The following is a 22,311-nucleotide window of genomic DNA, read 5'->3' as shown; positions in this document are numbered from 1 at the left end:
CTGACTTGGTTGAAAGGAAATATTTACAATTTCAATTTGGGTTGGCGTAAATATTACAGTGGAAAAAAGCAAGAAAGCCTGGACAATTTGGTATATTAAAAAGAAAACTGAATGAACACTCTGCTGCATTTCTTGAGCACTCATTAAAAGAGCTGATTTGAAAACTATGGAAACATAGGAAAGCCATAGAACATCACCAAGTATAATAAATAGAAATAATGTTTTTTTTTAACATTTATAATCGTTATTATGGACAACTTGATGCGGCTATAACATTTGTAGAAAACACTAAAAAAAAGATCAGGTTTTGAAAAATGATAAGATATTTACAAGAAATATTGATTATATCGAACATCATGAGTATTTCCATAATCTTTGAGTCAACTCTTTTAAAGTAATCAGAAGTTATGACTATTATTCGTTTTTAAATAACGCCTGAATACTTGGCAATTGCTCGAATTCGAGCAACAGGTACACTAGAGTTTAACAGCTGCTTAACTAACGTACATTAAATCTAAAAAAGTGGTGGGGTAACTTCCCCTTAAACCACCTCAATGTTGGGAACGAAGTATACAACACTATTGCACATTTAAAACAACAAAACAATTCTTTAATCAATGACCCCTGGCACCCTCTGACGGTCTCGACGTCTACATTGACGTAGACAGGGAAGGGTTGGTCGCTGGACAGGACAGTTCCCAGGACAGTGTCTGGACAACATCACCCCAGGGTGGTCTGGACCTACCGGCGTCCAGGAGCCCAGAACAGTCTGACTAATCTGCGGAATATATTAGCTGTCATGATCAGCTGTAAAGAAATCTATACATAGGTGTACCAAAAAGAATGGATCAAAAGTAAACTGGCGTAAACACTTTATTGTTTAAGATAAAAAGTTAAATTTGTATACAATCGTTTCCTTAACTTCCTAAGTTTTTCTTTCCATGGATTCTCCACCCAACTTCTACATGCTCCTCGTTATTGGCTCGAAGAAAGTCAAATCAGTTTTCCAGCTCTAGATACACATTGGGGCAAATTTCATAAGATATTTTTGCAAAGGCTTCCCTTATCTTTGCTTTACGTTCATCTATGTATGAGATCGGCAAGCGATAGATACAATTTATCCTTCACAAACCCTAAACAAAATAATCACACCACAGATTTCGTCTGTATAAACCCTTCAATAGACTGTGCTTTCAATTGCACCTTATTAAATTTCAAATTCATTTTTTGTGCTTATTTTCGAGCCTATTTTAATTTGTAAAGGGATGCTGCACATTTACAGGAAAATATCTTTCTAACCGTATGCGTAGATTTTCCCTGCGATGTACACGAGCTGAGAAAAAAGGTTTTAAAGAAACATGCTATCCTATTTATATATACATATATATACTCATAAGTTTAACATGAGAAACTCCAGAGCCACTGGGGTGGAGCCCGAAATGATTTTTGAGGTAAGAGTATGTCCATATGTTAATTGGGAATATGAGCTATCATCATACCAAATTTCAACCCTGTCAGTTTAGTATTTTTTACGTTTACTTGGCACAAACATCCAGTCATCAATCAATCCATCCATCCATACATACATACATCAATCTATCCATCCACCCATCCACATCCATACATCCAAGCTTGTATATATTAAAAAGAATATATATAAGAAAAAACACTTATAATTTTAGTAGGATATCAGATTGGATGTTAGATGTAGTTTACAAACAAACCTTTTCTTATCATAAAAATAAAATAACATCACTCATCCCCATCACCTCCAGCTGAAAAAGGTTCGGCACTTCACCCTAAATATTTAAACAGTTTACACATTATAACACAGCTGTTTACTTGGTCCCGCCTTTATTCACATCGCTCGTTGAGAGACGAGGAGATTAAACAAACAAATCAGCTGTAATACTCCACCAAAGAGGGGGTTAGAAGTTAGAACCTTTTTAACTGGTTTAAATAATTAACAGAAAATATATGTCAATTTCCCCACAGAGGAATAAATATTTCTCCATTCTTCGTGGTAAGACTTAGTCTCTATGCATTCTTTTATTTTCATTTATTTCAATGATTTCCAAAGTTTTTGCTGAAGTTCGCGATGGATACAATGAATTTAAATGATAGAAAAAACTAATTCCTGCCAAATACAATTTTATTATGCCTCCGATTTACGAAAAAGAAAGCTACAAAAGTTGTTTCCTCCTGAATTCCAACTCACTACCATTTGTTTGGCGGTAAATTGTTTGACATTACAAATCATCTCAATATTTGACTTTTCATCATATTTTATTTTAATTTTGGTTCCCCGAATTAAAATCAAAGGATTAAAATTGCAAAACATCTGAATGGTTTGTTGTAGTTTTAACTATATGTATTTTACCACGGTTCTTGCGATTAATTTGTTCCCACGTTTTATCGGAATTTAGAACAAAAATATGTTTTCAAATGAGTTGTATCTTAATTTCAAAGATGTTTTTTAAATCATAAAAACAACTATGTACTACGTTGATCCATATATAGCTTTCTACAACATAAAAAACTTGACTTAATTTTTAAGTGTTAACAAAAACAAATACTGTGCAATAAAAATAACTTTTTAACCTAATAAAACAATACAATTGGAGACATATGTATAACCATAGATAAAAATATTTCCCATCCTTATGGATCAGCTGAAGCCAATTTTACTGTTAGTTCTGCCCGGTGTACTGTAGAGTCGTATTTTTTTCAATTCGTTTCTTGCTATTTCAGTAATCTAAAACCTAATCATAAAAAATAACTTGTCCACTAGCTATACAACCAAACAGTGAGGCACAAATCATGAGAAACTAACCCTAAAATAATATAATCAAATTGTAAACAAAACATGACTCTACAGTACACCGGACAGAACTAACAATAAAATTGGCTTCAGCTGTTCCATAAGGATGGGAGATCTACTAAGGGGGTTTATTTTATCTGTAACAAAATCATGGATTAATGGTGGAAGAGTGTAATAATAAAAAATAATAACCGATTTAAGATAGATGATATTTGACTGCGCAGTCAGTGTAGTCCTGCAGGTTTGTGCGTGTAGCTCGATTGCCTATCTGCGCCGTCACATCTTTAGGTGTCTTACCTGGTCTCTCCGTCCGTACTAGAAGCCACTAGAAGCTGTGAACTTGGACAACAAATACATCCACACACGTTATACATGGTGTCCTGCAAGTTGACAGGCAAACTCCTGGATGGTTGCATGGTACAATATAATACGAAAATCTGAAAGACAAATAGTTGAAGAATCACGAATTTTAGAAACTGGGCAAAATAAGGCTGGTTACACCAAATTAAGTGGTCTTATTCTAACACTAAACCTGTGATGCATCAGCCTAAAGATTTTATTTTAAAATACTAAAACTCAATACGAGGGATATCTTGCTAGAAAGGCATTAAAAAATGTTATTCTTGATTTTTTTTATACTCACCCATAAAACCAATTTTGACTATTTGCTTACGGGACACGCTGTTTAGTCTAGTATAGCAATTCTAGCGTCATACAAAACCAGAGTGCAACTCATATACTGCGTTATTTATAATATTTTTGAACATCGTGGACTTTTTTCTTTCTGTCTGAGCAATCATATTCCAAATTCCTGAAACGAGGTTTGTGGTAATATATTTGCATCTTCACATAAATATTAATTGTGGTTATTTATAGAGATGCACTGTTGCTGCGATACTCCCTGGTGAGGATTAACGTCCGCACGAGTGAGTACTACGACTATCCACAGTACAATCCTGAAAATTAGACCAATTCGTATATACCAAGGCAAAAATGTGGTTCGGATTCCACTATAAACTGTAGGTCCCTTAGTTAGCGGTATGGGCTATTAATTAATTAACAGCTGTGTCTAAGGAATGTCGGACTTAGTCACTAACAAGATTATTAGATCGACTCATCCTACACTCATCTCCATTCATACTTGGCTTAAAATACCTACATTGTATGGTCACCATTTAATAAGAAAGTATTAAAGTATCTTCGTCTATTGTGGCTATGACGTTCACATTCTGTCACTTCAGTAGGCTTAAAAAACAGCCTTATCAATCTTCCAAGTCTTTCCAAGATCCCGTTTTTCTCCACCCCCATTTGTCCTGGTCTAGACAAGTTAGTCATGTTAAAAGCTACTCTTGGCGAGACTTATGCAGCAAGGTCCAGATGCCCGGCGCGTCGTGTCCCAGCAGGGATGTCTGGCGCCAAAAATGTGTCTCGCGCGTGGACTCCCGCGAAAATGGCACGCGTCTGTTGCGTGTTGGTCATCAGCAGGAGATAAGTCTAGGTCCTGGAGTCGGGAGTTGACCCTCCACGGCTTTAGAGAGTAAAAAATGAGAAATCAAACATTTTGAGATTTTAGTGTTGTCCTATCTTTACTGGTTAATCCTGCTTTTCTCTTCAAATCGTTGACTTTTGAAACTGTAAACTAGACAAGAAAGTCTGACATTACGAATCTTCGCTTAAATGCCTAAAAGGACAATTGATGATAAATGAGACTTAAGATTTAGCAAACTACTATCTTGAGTTTGTATAATCTTCTTCTTTATCACTTGTCCAAATCATTGACTTTAGATTCTGCAGACTAGAACCGTTCAGAACTAGTCAGGGATTTGGCGTGTTGTAGAGGGTAAAGTCGAAGTCATTTACTAACAAACATTTGGCATTGGCCAAGTCTTAATTGTAAAATTACATTATTATTTTATAACTCTACACATTCATGCCAATTTTTATCAGAATTAGACAAAAAATTGCTCGAGTTATCGTGTTCACTGACAACCCACACATATACTGTAATATCCATATATAACAATCTGAACTATATAATGATGTTCATCATTATAATGATGGTTTTAGCCTCTGGGGACATCAAATCAAAAGTAAATCGGTCCCGTGCCTCTAATTGCTATTCTCTATAAGGAAACTCGCTAAAATAATCTACAGCTGATCCATATAGCTCTTGGATGTCTACTCAAGTATCCAACAAATTTAATAATACTATCCAAGGTAATCTTTTCTAGTCGTTAATTAATTTAAACTCCTAAAATAGGATAAAATTAAATAATTTCTATTTCAGCTGTGTAACTTGGACGATTAAAAGACACCCTTTATGACAATTTCTTCACCTCGTCACTAAAATTACCTAAAACGTCTCTAACCTGGGTTAAAATTTCTAAAATAATTCCCGGTGTGGACGTGTAACTTAGGCAACGGCAGGTTACCCTGAGGTTATCATGGGAAGGCGGATGTTGTATTTATACCACATTGTGCTGTGGTCATTTAGATACTAGTTATCAGCAGGTGTAGGTGTGGGCTGAAATAGATCCATTACCAAACTCTAGCTATGCACGTGCCAACGTTTGGATAACCTTTGGACCCAGGGTTTATGGGTAAATTTGTTGCGTGTGAGTTTTCAATTTGGATTCTAGTTAGGTTGGTAAATCAAGTAAACTTTATCGTAGCTGAAAAGATAGGAGGTTTTAAGAACTTTAAGGCCGGTTCTTATCGCATGATCTGATGAAAATTGGAGCCTATTTGATGGTTCGAAACTGGACTCAGCTGTACTTTGAATTTAATAATTTTCTTTTTGCTAAATAAACAGCTGATCTTAGTCTGCAACAATGCTTCACAAATTACCCACTCTGTTCGCAATTTGCATTCACATTCAGATAAAAATAAGTAAAAATGTACTTGACTGTTAAATTATGTAATTTGGTATTAAGACCATTGTTAACATGGGAGTGCCCCTGATACGATCATAGACAAAAATAATTAAATATAGACTGTCAGCCGTGCTGTGGTTACCATGGTTACCATAGGTTCTGGCGCACACCACTGGGAGCGCCATGTAGATATGTAGTGCGTATGCCGTAACTACATGGCGCTCCCAGCGGTGGGCGCCAGAACCTATGATAACCGCAGTACAGCTGACGGTCTATATTTAATTATTTTTGTCTGCGATACCATTGAACATACATATGTTTAGAGGCACTAAAAGATTGCTAAGGGCATAGTGATAATGCAATTGTCATTTCATTGTTGGTGAATGTATATGTTTATGTTATTGAAAAGAGTTGCGAAAATCACCCTTACAGAAAAATATGATCATTACGACGTTTCGGGATGTGAAATCTCATCCTGTCTTCAAGTGAAAACAAACTTTAGATATACTGAACTTTTATAGATTCGAACCATAAAAAATTTACAGACTTTTCTCAGTTTTGTACTAGCAACCGTATTACATATAGGTGAGCACTACATACAGATATTACGTTTGTTAATTAGGTAGTATGGTCAAAACTAGTCGACTAAATTTCATAAATTTTTCACAACAACATGGATGTATGGTAATAGTTAGTTGACTACCGTACTTAGTAGATCTAATGCCTGATACCAAATAGTTTTGGTACGTAATGTTTAAAGTTAATGTTTGGTTTTGATAAGTTTATGTGATTAAAGGTATTGTTTTGGACATTTTTATCCCTTTATTTTGTTTTTACAAAATTGTAGTTTTTAAATATTTGTCTTGTTTTGACTAAAATCAAGTTCTCAGTATGTGTTTTCTTTTTTCCAGATTTGAACCATAAAAAAGTTACTAAGTTCCTCAGGAATAAAACCACAACTTCTTATGACAATGCGAATACTGGACCCCAGCTATTAACCGCATCCTATAATTATAGCAGTAGTTATATTATTATGCATTCATGCAATAAAAAAGAGCTTAATATTGCCCCCATTTTTTGAATGATGTTTTTGACTTCTTAAAGAATTTGAAACCTTGTTTACATCCAGCTCTCAGTATTTTCTAGCAAAACCATTTTCAATAATCTTTGCCTGTACGATCCTCTCCACATGAAGAAGAGAACATATAACTCACGAAACGTGATGATTCTAGTACTACACAAGAAAACACAACGCAATATTTTCACACAATTCTGTGTTTTTCAGCATACCTTTTGGGTCACAAAAGGAATTCCTGATAAAAAACATGAATGTACGTTTGTTGGTTGGTACAAAATTGTTGGGGCGCCATAGAGGCGTGAGAGAGCTGTAGAGGCTTTGAAATTGACCAGACCCCGACGTAAGCAGGTGCTCTGGTGGGGGGGGGATAAATGGAGGGGGGTAATGGAGTTTAATCATCGACTGTTTTATTAACTGTCACATGACCTTGAACACTACAAGGCGACATAGTATTTATTTTGGATTACTCTAGTGGATTTGTCATTCTTATTTATCAGCTGATGAGCATTACATTACAAAACATTGTTTACATTGTTATCTCGTAACTATGATGGCTGACGTTAAAAATTGAAAAGTTTTATATTAGTATTAAACTGTGTAGGCATTATCATAGACTAGGCGAGTATGATTTATCTATGGCATTATCAAATTGAAATTTGTTTGCTAACATGCTCACTGTTTGTCGAAATAACCCTGGAAAGTTGGGTTAATGACATTATTGGGTGCTTCAATTACAAAATGTGTCTAAGGTCCAATCTCAAAGACCTTCGTTCAACTAATAGTGGTAACAGCTGAATTGGAAGTTTTCTGACAGTATCACAGACAATAAATACAGCAAATGCAGCAAACCTGCTGACTAAGCGAACTTCCATTTGCCTGGATTGATTTTCAATTAATCTATTAAATTAACATTTATGTTTAACGAGTACCTAGGTTAGCTGCTACAGGGAAACTAATGAAGTGTGTTTTTTTTTTTATTAAAATATCAATAGCTTAGTATGAAATCAATAAATCCGCCAAGTTTGATCAAAATATATCCATAAACAAGCCAACTACAACATTATACAAGATTCTCCATAAGAATAACAAAACACTTTGATATACTAAATTATTTGTTTTTTTAAGCTCTTTAAAAAGGTCTGGAGAAAACTTGATTAATTATGTGTTTTAAGGGTAAAAAATGAGAAATCCCCATTTTTACCCCATAAAACCTCCCGTTAAACCTCGTTCCCATGGTCCGATCATGCTGGTTCGGGAATTCATTCACGTTTATCCCGCCTTACACCTTCAAACAAAATTTTATCAAAATCGGACAAAAATGACTCAATTTATCCGGTAAATTTAACATGTATAAAAATTTGAACGAATGGAGTTTTTTTGCCTCTGGGGACATCAAAATGAAAAAGTAAATCGGTCCCGGGCCTAGGTTTTACCATGAGACCTACGGTAATATCTACTTTCCTATAGGGAAATTCGCTAAAAACATGTTTACTTTGAGTCCAGTAGTACCGTCATTGGTTTTTATGATCAATACAATTTCTGTTGTTTCGTGCCAACAACTAATAAGGGAAGTTAAACGACAAAGTAAAAACTAAAGTGGGTCTTCTCTATTAGTTAGCAATTAGTTATCTCTGCCTCGGACTCCAGACAGAATTGTAAACACCCTCGAGTAGACAACCCTCCATAGAACAGCTGAGGGGGTGTTTCTGACACCGTGGGAAGAAGTTAAAGAATATTTTATACCTCAAAGTATTTGATTAAGTACGGTGCACAGATTAAAGATACTAGCTTAAATAGGTTAAGCTCGAAAAAATAAATAGCTTACATAAATAGCTTAAAAAGATAAATTAGGCTAGGTTTCGGAATGTTTTTGTCCTAGGACGATGGGCACTTACTTACTTGTCTGTGAGCCTTGAATTATTTTTCACATTACTTCAGGTTAGATCTAGGGGCTGCGGCATTATCACTTACATAAAATCCACTGTTGATTTGGCGGAATTTGAACCCGGGGCCTCGGGGACCGAATTCTCGCGTTCTAATCACTAACCAGCTCGCAAAGCTTATGATAACATAGTAATAAGAAATTTTCCGGGTTCACTATGAGGCTATGAATAAAGTGCATGTTTTTATTGGTTTTTGGTTCCTGCTGTATTTTAGACTAAGGCTTTAAAGGCACTTGAATTAACCTAGCCTGGCAAAAAATACACCCTGCAAACCTCCAGACTCGAATTTTTATTTTTCTGATTGAATTTTTACTAAAATACTTCCATAATCAAGTCATATTTTTATTTTCTATTAAACCACATTAGATTTGTTGAGTGCTTAAGTTTTCTGCTAAGGAGAAGGAAACGGGGTTTTAAAATATATTTTTAACAGTATAGAATGAAATAATAAATTAGCCTAATTTGGTCATAATATAGCCATAAACAAGCAAATTACAAAATTTGCATTTGTTTCTTTAATAATACCATGGAAATTTTTATTGTATATTTTCCCAATTTTCTCTGTAACATTTAATCCTACAACAACACATCGGAAAAAAATTTTGAGCTCTATACCTTGGTTTCAATAAAAAAAATTGGACATTTTAATGTTTTAAGTGAAGAAATTAAACAAATCCCCAATTTTTGAAACCCCATTACACAACTTTCCTATCACCCGATCTTACAGGTTCATATATAAACATTTGACCGAATATAGTGTTTCATCAATGTCTCTGGAGATAGCGAAATGAAAAACAAAATCGATCCTGGCAATATCTACTTTCCTATTGGGCAATTACTAATTAGTTAACCTTGGAAGAAGTTCTGTAAGCAAACATTCAACAATGTACGAGACTTAACGTTTTATTAATCTTTGTTTTAGTCATCAATGTCACACCCTTTGACGGGCCAACATCTTTGCGCCCCATAATCGCCCCGCCAAGGGCCCGCGCCCCTTCAGGCCAAAGTTTACAAACATGGCGACGACCGGTGCCTTTGTAGGTACTTTGTAGTCAATGTCAACACTTAGAGGACTCTGTAGTTTACGGCTGTTTGTTTACTATCGTGGTTATCCCTTAGATAAAACCGAAATGTAAATAAACACCGAGCGTCTGATCTCCCAAAATTTTCCCGCTTAATTGGGACAAGTAGAAATCCTATAGGTAGATATTACACCATTGAATACTTTGTAAACTGAAGTAGACACCGTATAAATGTATTGTTAGCCACTTCAAACTGAGGTGTCACTTGTAGAGGGTTTACATTTAAAATATCTGAGTGTCCCCCCAAATCCCACCCTTTGGGGGACACTCAAACATTTCAAAATCAGCATAAAATGAAACTTCCTGCTAAGATTGCACGACCACCAAAAGGATATCTCTGTATTTTTACTTGGAAAAACATTAGAGGGGGGGTCTTGACTTTTTATTCACTCCGTATATAGTAGCTATATTTAGACAGAAAATATTGTGGTAACAACAATATTTTTTTCAAATCCTAATCCATACATGTGATAATCGGCAATCAGTTCAAATTTATAAACAGAAACGCTACCATATAAAAATAATTAATTCAAATAGTTATTTGTACTTTGCAATGACCATTCTATTTCCATGAATCTATATATTAATAATACCCCCGCTGCAGCAAACCTACCGACTAAGCGAATTTCCATTGGTATGAATTGATTTTCAATCAAAACTATTTAAATAATATTAGGTTTATCCAGTATTTAGGTTTGCTGCAACAAGGAAACTAATAAAGCTAGTTTTTTAGTAAAGTATTAATAGCTTAGTATAAAATAAATAAATTGGCCAAGTTTGATCCAAATATATCAGTAAACAAGCAAAATACATTATTTTAAAATATTCTCCATAAGTATAACATGGAAATATTAATTTTACATCTTTTGAATTTTCTCTATTACCAATAACCGTACCAAAACACTTTGGTATATTAAATTATTTATTTTTTAAGCTCTTTAAAAAGGTCTATGGAGAAATTGGGAAATTTTGTGTTTTGAGGGTCAAAAATGAGAAAAACCAATTTTTATCCCATAAAAGCATCCGTAAAACCCCGTTCCCATGGTCCGATCATGCTGGTTCGCAAACTCATTCAAGTTTATCCCCCTTACACCTTTAAACCAAATTTCATCAAAATCGGACAAAAATTACTCAAGCTATCGCGTTCACGGACGTACATATATATAATAAAAATTCCAATAAATATATAAACATTTGAACTAACGGTGTTTTTGGCCTCTTGGGACATCAAAACGAAATATTAAATCGGTCCCGGGCCTAGGTCTTACTATGCCACCTACGGTGATAGCTACAATAGGGAAATTCGCTAAAACTATTCTCATAATCATAAAACTTTAGAAACTTGGAAGCAGAACCTAGGTTCTTAGCTTCTGAACTGTTAAAATTATGTATTTTCAGCTGACTTTAGTTAAAAATTTGACTCGCCTATTTACATTCTTCCAAAATGTAAACATTAAAAGTTTGGACGGCCATGGGGGGATCAGTCGTGCTCAGGGGAAATATAAGAACATGAATAGGCTTATGTGTAACTAAGTAGCATGTATAATCTACCTTCATATCAAATTGTATTTAAACTGATGTATCTGTAATACTTAAATGCTATGAGAAGGGAAGGAAACAGGTCCATGACGTAGGAAATGGTAAAGGAAGTAGTAAAGGCTGGCATCGCAGAGTGGGGGAATGATTTTCCCCGAGCAAAGCTCGGTCCCCAGGTACTTGTATGAACAATGCTTCTGACGTTATTGAGAAGTACACAAATACAAGCACTCTCTCTTTTTATGTTAGATTGTAATCCAATTTAATATAGTTTATAGTGTTTTAATAAACCGGTCAATCTGGGTAACTAATCACAGAATATTATCATCATAATTACACCCCACTGCAGATAGGGATGGCCGAGATTGTATTAAAAATTACACTTACGCTCGAGAAACATGGTGATATCAGTTAGGATAGAGTTAATCCTAAAATATAATAAATCATACAATAAAGGCAATATGCAAACTTAATTTGTGTAGAATACTTACTTTTTCTGGCTATGTTTACATGATTAAAACATGCCTCACACTGTTTACACTTAACAAAACTTCTCAAATGATAAAACAATTTAAGTATTATTTACATTTAAAGAACTAATTAAATGAGAACGCCTTCGCAAAGGAAACGCAACTACAACACGCTACTGTATTGCATTGCCTTTCTGCAGGCGTGTTTATATATATATATATATATATTAAATTCTCGTCTTGAAAAGATGTCGGTCAAAAAAATCTCGTCTCGTAGAACGAGATTAAAAATTTCCTGACATTTCGAGATTCTTCCATCCCCACCTGTAAGCTAAGAGAATTTCCGTTAAGTAAGCTAGATATTCACTAAAATACTGTAGACTACTTGAATTACTCCAACAGATTTTTCCTGTAATGGGAAATACATATTACCTTACAAGACCACATTCCTATGGACCATCGTTCGTAACAGTTTGTCCCAACTTGTCTATTCACTGACAAGTCTATTTGTGTTGTCTATTCACTCAAGTGGAAATCTCAATCCACCGCAGATTAGTGAACATCTTACAAATATCATTGACCTAATATTATAAATTTGAAAATTTGTATATTTGTTTGTTTGTTTGAAGTTCAATCACGCATTAACTACTGGACGGATTGGGCTGAAATTTGGCAGCTCACATTCCCGATTAACATACTTTATTTTTATGGGACTTTCTTGTATACAGGGTGTGAAAAATGCAATAGACCATTGTTTTTTTTTTTTTAATTTGTATCAAACCTCTTAATTTTTATCTTAAATCTATTTACAATGGTGTTTTTACAACTGATCCTCCGTCATTTTCTGTTATTCTTATTCAAAATTTAATGTAGAACACGAAAATGACATTATCTACTCAAATCCATATACAGGTAATTGAGAAATGTATTAAGTTTAAAAGCATGGCTATTTTTGAAAAACATAAAATAATTTTTTGGGAAGCTAATTTTTAGTCTTGGGACATTTTATATGCATAATCACACTGCATTTACTTTGTACTACATAAAAAAATTTTTGTCACACTGACTACCAACACAGAAAACATACTACTATAACCGTAACTATCACCCTGTATAGATTCTTTGAAAAGCAGCGAGTCGCACCTCTTCTGGAGGTCGAAAATTGGCTTATAAACAACTGAGTACAGTACCTAGATTTTCTGCTACAGGGATGCTAGTAAAGTGTGGTGTTTTTGTAAACTATTAATGACTTAGGATAAAATAAATAAAATTGCCAAGTTTGATAAAAACATATTCATAAACTACATGATCTTACAATAATCTCCTTAGCATTAAAAAAATGAGTATTTAGGTTTGTTGCTCCGTTTTAAGTTTTAAAGTATTATAATATAAATTATTATGGTGTATTATGAAATAAACAAATAAAAAAAATTATCAAAACATATAGGTAACCAAACAAGCAAACTACAAAAGTTGTATTTTATTTTCCGTAATGGAAGAAGCCAAATCTTAAGCCCACAAAACCAGGTTCCTATAACTATGTTGTAAATTGTTAACATTATTGTCTATTGACCAATTAAAACCCGTTCCCATAGATCGACTGTCGTAACAGTTCGTCTATTCACCGCTAGGATTCGCTAAATGTGAATTCCCAATCCACCGCAGTTTAGTAAGTATTATTAATAATTAAAATTGTATTAGGTGCAATAAACCAACTTGACCTTGTCCGTACTAATGAAAAAGTAATTTATTTTAAACCAATTCACAATATTCCGGTATCGAACTTTTGTAGTACTATAAATGAGCCACTTTACTGTTTGGTACTCGCAGTGATTTTTGGGTAGCTCGTACATATAAGGTCCGATGAAAACGTATGATCTCGCTTAATTTTACAAAATTGTTAGTTAATTAGATTCTTTGAAAAGCCGAAAGTCGCACCTCTTCTGGAGGTCGACAATTGGCTTATTATAATCTTTAAATCTTTACTGAACCTGTCCTTGCTGCTGCTGCTAGTGCAGAGTGCTACTAGTGCCAAGTGCAACTAGTAAAGTGTGTTGTTTTGGTAAACAATTAATAGCATAGGATTAAATCAAATAAAATTCCCAAGTTTGATAAACAAATATTTTTTTAAACTACAAGATCATACAATAAGTCGACAATTAGCTTAGAATGGGCATTTTTAGTTTATTTTTTCCGTAACCTATAACTGTACAAAAACACTTTGATATACTAAAGTATTTGTTTATAAGCTCTTTCAGATGGTTTAGAGAAAAATATGGAGATTTTGTGTTAAAATGAGAAAATTAAATTCAAATTTTTAACACCATAAGCCCACCCTTAAAACATCGTTCTCATGGTCCGAAAATAGTGGTTTGCGAAGCAAACTCATTCAAGTTTATCTAGCCTTACACCTTCAAACCAAATTTGAAATTCAAACCTGACAGAAATTAATCAAGTTATCGTGTTTACGGACACACACATATATAACACATATAATATTTAATATAATATCCAAAATCAAGAAAATATAAGAAAATCAGGTATTTATGAAATCAAATGTTCTAATTGTGATAAATCCTACATTGGGCAAACAAGTCTAACTTTTGAAGAATGGTTCAAAGAACACATTCAAGCATTAAGATCAAGGAACCGCACAACAATGAAATCTAATTTTGCAGAACATTTAATACAAACAGACCATGAATACAAAAGCATTCACGAAAATTTAAAAATCAAAATATGAAAAAGACAAATCAAAATTACATGTTGAAGATTTTTACATTTACAAAAACTATAAACAACACCCAAAAAATTTACTTAACACAATGAACATCAACAAATCCAATCCAATATTTGAAAAAATCCTGCAGTTAAATTAAGAGAGAAAACTATTAAATGGTATAAAAACCATTTAAAACAGAAGAAATCTAAAGTCATCAAAACCTATGAAATCATATGATTGTATTTATTATTTAGATAAAATATTTATTGTATTTGTTAGATATAAAAACAACATGACTATGACATAATCGTCGAAACTAGTCGTTGTTAAATAAAATGAATTTGAAAAAAGGGTACTTAGTTTTTAATAATGCATTTGTATATCAAAATAGTAGCCCTAATCACTACAGTTTTCTTAATTAATATTTATATTATACATATATTTAACTTTTTCCATATATGGTGTTTTTTGCCTCTGACGACAACAAAATGAAAAGTAAATTGGTCCGGGACCTAGGTCTACCGTGCAACCTCTCGTAATAGCTACTTCCCTATTGACAAAACTCGCAAAAAATCGTACGAAGTTTAAAGTTTGAATGCGTCCGCCAAGTCAGAAGTTGGTCATAGTCAATTTGAAGTTATTCATAGTTAACTCATTGATCGTCTCGTTACCAACTATCATTTCTATTTTGAGATTCTACACTCGCTTTAGTTATATATGCGGTTCGGATTCCTATATAAACTGTAGGTTCCTTAGTTGCCATTAGCTGTATGGGCTATTAATTAACAGCTGTGTCTAAGGAATATGTCGGCCTTAGTCACTAACAAGACTACAAGATCGCGCCACTCATGGAGGAAAAAGTTAAATCCCCATGTTATTCTTATAGAGGGGAGGTAGCCCGTTGTAGTTTCCTTATAAGGATACATTTTGATAATATTTTGAAAAACTATTTATTTAACACTAAACTACTAAAATTTCACTGAAAACACGTTTCACTACCTTTCTAGTATTGGAAAACCTAATCATTCTTTAAACATAGTGTAATTTTAATAAGCAATAAATCTGGTATTTTTAGTACGAATTTGAGGGGAAATCCTATTGGGTATGTGGAAATTAACTTGGATGTAGGTTTGGCGGAAGGACACATCGCACATTCTAGTAACTAAAACAGAAACTGCGTGCAGATAGTTCTTGGCTTAGCCACCAGACCTCGCTAGTGGCCACTCTGTTCTGTGCTGCACTCTGGGTCTTCCGTTTCCAACTACATACACTTATCAGCTGATTACATTATTAGAAAAATCAATTTCTTATGTTACTACTACTACCATTGACTATATAACACTATAGTATAACAGTAGTGTAATATAGTCAATGCTACTACCTATAGTCTAACTACTTAGTTACCTATAGTCTGTTACTTAAAAGACTTACACTTTACTCACTGCATGGCTCTGATGCCGATTAAAATTAATAATATTACAAATATTAGTTACAATATAAAATATTAGAAATTAACCTATATGCCAAATACAGACCATTGACAAAAAATATAATACCGTTTCAGTATCAGCAAATTGAAACATACTTTCTCCTATTAACTTGTCGATGACCCTTAATGAGTAAGTGGTTGTAGTAACTATGATATTTAATGAGTAAAATCACAAAAGGTGCAATAACCTTTGAACCAAAGTTTTTCCAGAATGGAGGATTTACCATTTTACTTGAGTTAAAAGTACCCTAAATAAGTTGTAATAAAAATTGTTCAAGCTGATATTGTCAAACTCCGATTTTACATCAACAATATTTTTGTCATGAGATATTTCGATTGTTTTTTTTTCATTTGGGGTTTTGATGGCCTGAGGGGCTAACCCTGAGGACTTTTATTACAGGAATTGATTTCCTGTTCCAAAAACATTCTTTACTAATGCAACAATGTTTATGTTGTTTTGTATTGTTTTAAATATTAATGTACTGCATTTGATTATTTTTATGGCTTGAGGTGTACTGTAGCTGTAAATTAAATGAATTCTAAAGATTTTACAGAATTTTAAATTAGCTGGACAGTTTAAAGTAAGCATTTGTCAAATAAACAGTAACAGTGGTCCGTTCATAGACAAAAAGGATTAAATCATTCTTTTTTGTATATGGTACGTTCTATACTCGTAGCACCAGGAGACCGAGCTATGCTCGGATTGAATTAACATTTAATTTATTAGATGAGTTGTTTAGCTAAATTAAATATATTTATTATGTACATTAATCAATGTAAACAAATTTTAGATGATACAAAGAAATCATTATAATACGCCTTTATAAGTACATAGAATTTTATAAAAACTACCTGTATCAGCTGTTTTATTTACTGCAGCTACAAAAAGGTATTGACGATAACATGGGTACTTTAGAGGGCTGTAGGGCGGAATCTGGATTTTTCCTAGCTTTGTGACTAACTCCAATCGATTTCTCCAAGCCATATTCCTCATAATAGACAACAGAATTGTAAATCCTTGGACGATAATAAAAGTTTGTCCGTACACGCGCTTGTTTTAGATTATAGGATAGGATTTCTGTTTATTTATTGTTATATTCTAGCTAAATCTATTTATAAAAACTTGAATTATTATTTGTAATATAATTCTTGACCTACTTAGTTACCTTAATCAAACCATAAGCCGAACTTCCAAAATGATTGAAATAATCTAAAATGGAGGAGGAATTTCAGTCGATATCAGAGAAACCAAAAATACATAAAATACACATCAAGACGATGGTTATTAGTATTTAAAATTGGGAGGTCTACATTCAATTTGCACCAATGGTATAAATAAAACAACAGCTGATTATTAAACATTAGCCTTCATATAAAACACACAGTATGGAATATACGCCAATCAGCTGATATTTTTATTGTTGTCTGTAATTATTTTTACGTCTTTACTGATTATATTATTCGTCTAACATTGAAAGAGTAGAATATATTCTATTTTCAAAAGTAAACATGCATTGTTGTAATTTTTGTTTGTTTCTCTTGAGATGTTATCAGTGAATACAGAATGTTTATTAAAATATTAATTTGTTTGTTTCCAAAACAAAATATTCTTAATAAAACTAGGCTAAATATGTAATTGAGGCAATATTCTTGTATGTTCTCATTACTATAGGTTATATTATTTAGCGGATTTTTGTTTAATACATCAAAACTATATTATGATTTCTTGAATTTATTTTTATTAACTGATTTCACAAATCTCGAGGGATTTTCTTTGGGAAATATTAATTAATCGTTCTTATTTACGATAAATAAGTTGGTAATACTGAATTTACGAATGACAAGTTTGGAATACATTAAATGTCCCTAATCCTAATTCCACTAGTTACAATATTCAAAGTCAAGTACATATTGTATACATCTTTGTATGAATTGCGACACAAGCGCATTCTAGCGATTATATATGAAACTACTCACAGTAACTTCCCACGTATTCCGCAAGGTGTCTCTAGCGTGTTTCTTGTTCAGTGCTGCTATCGATAGTCAATGATTATAAACATATTGTCAAACTGCTTTACTATTACTGCCTATGAAAAAACTACTACTGTACAAACGTTTTTCAGTAGTTTTTTTTTTATAATATTTAATTGTAGTTGTTCTGTCCAAAAGTTAATATAATATACTGTAATTCAATAATATTTTAATACTTAACTTTAGTCTATGCTTTCCTGTATAATGTAATTGAAATTTTTGGAAAAAACATATTCAATATGCTCAATTTTATTGAATAAACATATACCCAATATTTATTTTTTGTTTTAGTCGGTTGTTTTCCGTTCGTTGCTTTCAGTATTCAAAAAAGGGAAAATATCAATAACTTTTGTTTAGATATAAATGTATAATACATTTTTTATATCTTATATTAAATATTATTAAATATTATAAAAACGATTTAAGAGTAGCCTAAATATTCACCTGGCATGTGTTTTATCATTGATTTCGTTCTTAAAAATTCTTAGACATGAAAGTTGTTTTTATGGAAATAATTTAATACGAATTTTGTTTTATTGTGAACGAAGTAGTTTAACACAACGTTCTGTACTGGGCTAAGCACTCTGTATTTTTTGTACAATCAGTCGTTGAATAATATTCTAAAATACTGAATAGTTTGGATTTTTAAGCTCAAAGTGAAATATAATACCCCCGCTGCAGAAACCTGCAGATTACGTGAATTTCGATTTCTCTGATTGTATTTTCACTATAATATGTTCGTGCACATGTCAAAAAATTAAATTGTTAAATTATTCCTTATTTAAATAACATTAGTTTTAACATGTAGGTACTTAGATCTGGTGCGACAGGAAAGGAAACAAGCGTTTCCATATAATGTTTATAGTATGGGATGAAATATCTGTCTAAACTTATGAAAATATTTAAAATGTATCAAAAAACTGTTTACTATCCGATTTTAAAAATCGGAGTATATTGATAGGGAATTGTAAATGCTAAATAAAATTACCCGTGATGTCTTTTCAATAAATCAGCCATTTATTAAAATATCCCAAATTATTTTACAAAAAGTATTTTTAATCAACATATTTTTGTTCTCAAAACAGTTAATGACGCTTTAAAATCGTCTTACCAAGTTGCATAAATATATCTTTAATTGTTTACGAAAAACAAAATGGTGGATTTATCGCTAACGAGACGATTTGGGAAAATCAAATCAAATCGTTTATACAGTCAGAATTAACAATACGAATTGTATTTGATAGGTCATAGATATTAAAACTAAAGATGGCTTACATAAACAATTCTCGATTTTACCATTGATTATGGTCATAATCTGACCTATTAATAGTTTTCAAAAATTTGTCGTACTTTTGAGACATCCTACGGTAAACATTATAAAAAAAAGGGCGTTTTTCTAAGGTATGTTTCTCAAAAAATCGTATAAAGTTGCCTTATAAAGCTGAGAGCCCTTTAAACGTTACTTACCTATAATAAAAAAAAACTCGAATAGTGATGGGCTAGTTTTAAAACAATTGACAGTAAGTGCAAACTAATTAATGTAATAAAAACAACAATAAAATAATATAAAAAGACACTAGTACGAATAAAAAAACAGAGGTTATTATTGAAGCTTGTTCCAGATGTATATTATTTTTCCTAAACGTGAACTTAGATGTGACTTTAAGGACGATAAAAAAAAAAAAATAATTAAAACAATTGAATTAACGGAACAACTGATATTATAAAAACTTTGTTATTTGTGTGAAATTCGTAATAACTTTCAAGAAACAGAACTTGCAAACACAATACTTTACTGAACAATTAAACTATAGTAAACTTATCCAATTCGGTCATTGATTAACATTACATTTGGCAGACTAATAGAGTTGCTTCAACAAATTCTAATGTACACAACATCTCAGTCATGAGAAGATTCAATACAAGATAAGTTTGACAGTAAAATTTTAATAAGAATTTTCAAATCAGTCAGCAAGAATCTGCTTCTCTCTATTTCTTCAGTGTTGAATATATCTTTAGAGATAACTTCTTCAACTTACGGTGGTACTTGTGAGTTTGGTTTATTACCTCTTTAATAAATTCACTAAAATGACAGCAAACGATTGCAACTCATAAATACCCATGCCGCAGCAAACCTGCAGACTAAGCGAGTTTCCATTTGCCTGATTGGATTTAAACTGAATTTTCTCCTTTAAAATATCCCATTTATTCCCTATTTAAATATCATTCGTTTAACGAGTACTTAGGTTTGTTGCAACAGGGTGGGTAAAGAAGTGTTTTTTTTTTGTAAAATGTTAATTGTTAAGTATGAAATAAATGTATTTTTTAATAATTTGATCAAAATATGTCCAAAAAATTAGCAAACTACAACAGTTTACTTATTCTCTATAAGAATAACATGGGAATTTAAAATTTAGAATGGTTTGGAATTTTCATAATGGGACTCCTTATGACCGTCAAAAATGGGGAAACCCCATTATTGCCCCATAAACCCCTATAAACCCCTGTTTTAATAGTCTGATCTTACAGATCGCGAACTCATTTGAATAAATGTAGGTTTACACGTTTATACAAAATTTAATCAAAATAGGATGATTTTTGCTTGAGTTATCGTGCTAACGGACACATATAAGATAATGTACTGTACAATATAAATTTGAACGGATGGTGTTTTTGGCATCTAGGGACCTCAAAACGGAAAAGTAAATCGGTCCAGGTCTTACCATGAGTACGACAGTAATAGCTTATTTATATATATAAAATCCAATGTATGTTTGTTTGTTAGTATGTTTGTTTGTTTGTTTGTTTGTTTGTCCTTTATGGACTCCGAAACCACTTGACAGATTTTAATGAAACTTTCAGGCATTATTAAGCATTATTCAAGGATGGTTTGTGTGAAGTTTGGTATAGATCCGTCATAAGGGCTCCGCCCCAGTGGCTCTGGAGTTTCCCATGTTAACCTTATGAGTACTCATATTTAAATGGAATTAAAGAATCTTAACAGCTGGTTCAACTAAACAATTCGAGCCTGTGGTTCAATAGCATTAAAAAGTTAATAGGTTTACCAATAGGGTGCAGCACTATTATTATTTTTTTAATTTATGACAACAGCTAATTTGCAACCTAAAGGTGAGTGAGCGAACGAACTGCAACCAGGACGTGATTGAGCCATGCGAACGAGCTCATCTTGAAAATGAACGAGCTTTTGACATAAAACCACATTAGGACAGGACGACGTCTGTCGGGCCAGCTAGTTCCCTATATGAGAAATTCGCTAAAAGTGTTTAGAAACAAAGGAATAAAGTTTGTATTCATTGGTAAAGGTAAACCACCATTCTTTTACTTAAACCCTTTCTTCATGCTTGGATACATCCATTGATGAAGCACGTATGCGAACCAACATGGAAAACAAACATAAATAACAAACGAATTTCCCGACATTTACTCGGTAGGAAATAAAACCACCCTCGCCCCATTGGGGGTGAAAATACGACGACGGAAGGTATGTCAGTTCCGTTAATATCCTACATTCTGCAGAAAAACAGGAAGTGCTGCAGAGATGTTGAAAATCATGTTTTTGGCAATGAGAAACCGTTTTCGGATATTAAATAGTATCCGAACAAAACCGTCTCAAAGATGCTCAAACAGGTAATTTAACTTACAAACGTGGTTAAAACGTATTTTAGTGTAGGAGCAAACAGTAAATTTCCTTTGGACGGATGTTGGGGTGCTAGAGGGGATGCCTGGCAATACAGATGGGCACTACTAGAAGAAATTAATTTTTTGAATTGGACAATTTTCTTGTGTTGAAGTGCCTATAACGTTTCTGTTAAATTTCTTTCCTAAAATTGTTATTTTGTTTTCTTGATTCAATAAATTGAGCTGTATTTGAGGTAACCAGTCATTCTTTGTTACATCTCTCAAGAATTATAGTATTGTTTGATTTTTGTTACCTATAGCCTTTTTATTATTTTCAAGAGTAAGTGTTTGTGTGTATTAAGTTGCCAATCTGACCGACGGTTTTTGAGGCTTGTGGTTTAAGCGTTTGTATTTACTGATAACCTGTGTTACCTGAGCAATAAAGTACAAAATCTTCTTCTTCGTTTAATAATCACATCTGAGCATGGTACCATAAAAATAAAATCATAGCCACATGTTAAAAGTATTGTTATGAATCTATTTGAATTAGTATTCACTAAAAGCTCGTCGACGTTTGCAAATTTTGAACAACCCATGTAGTCGAGTAGTTAAGAGATGGGTTGAGGA

This window comes from Macrosteles quadrilineatus, unplaced genomic scaffold, assembly GCF_028750875.1.
Source record: "Macrosteles quadrilineatus isolate MER2022 unplaced genomic scaffold, UCM_ALF_1.0 Scaffold_1__1_contigs__length_201487025, whole genome shotgun sequence".
NCBI classification, from domain to species: domain Eukaryota; kingdom Metazoa; phylum Arthropoda; class Insecta; order Hemiptera; family Cicadellidae; genus Macrosteles; species Macrosteles quadrilineatus.
The sequence above is the reverse complement of the archived record's forward strand: the minus strand, read 5'-3'. Positions refer to the sequence as shown.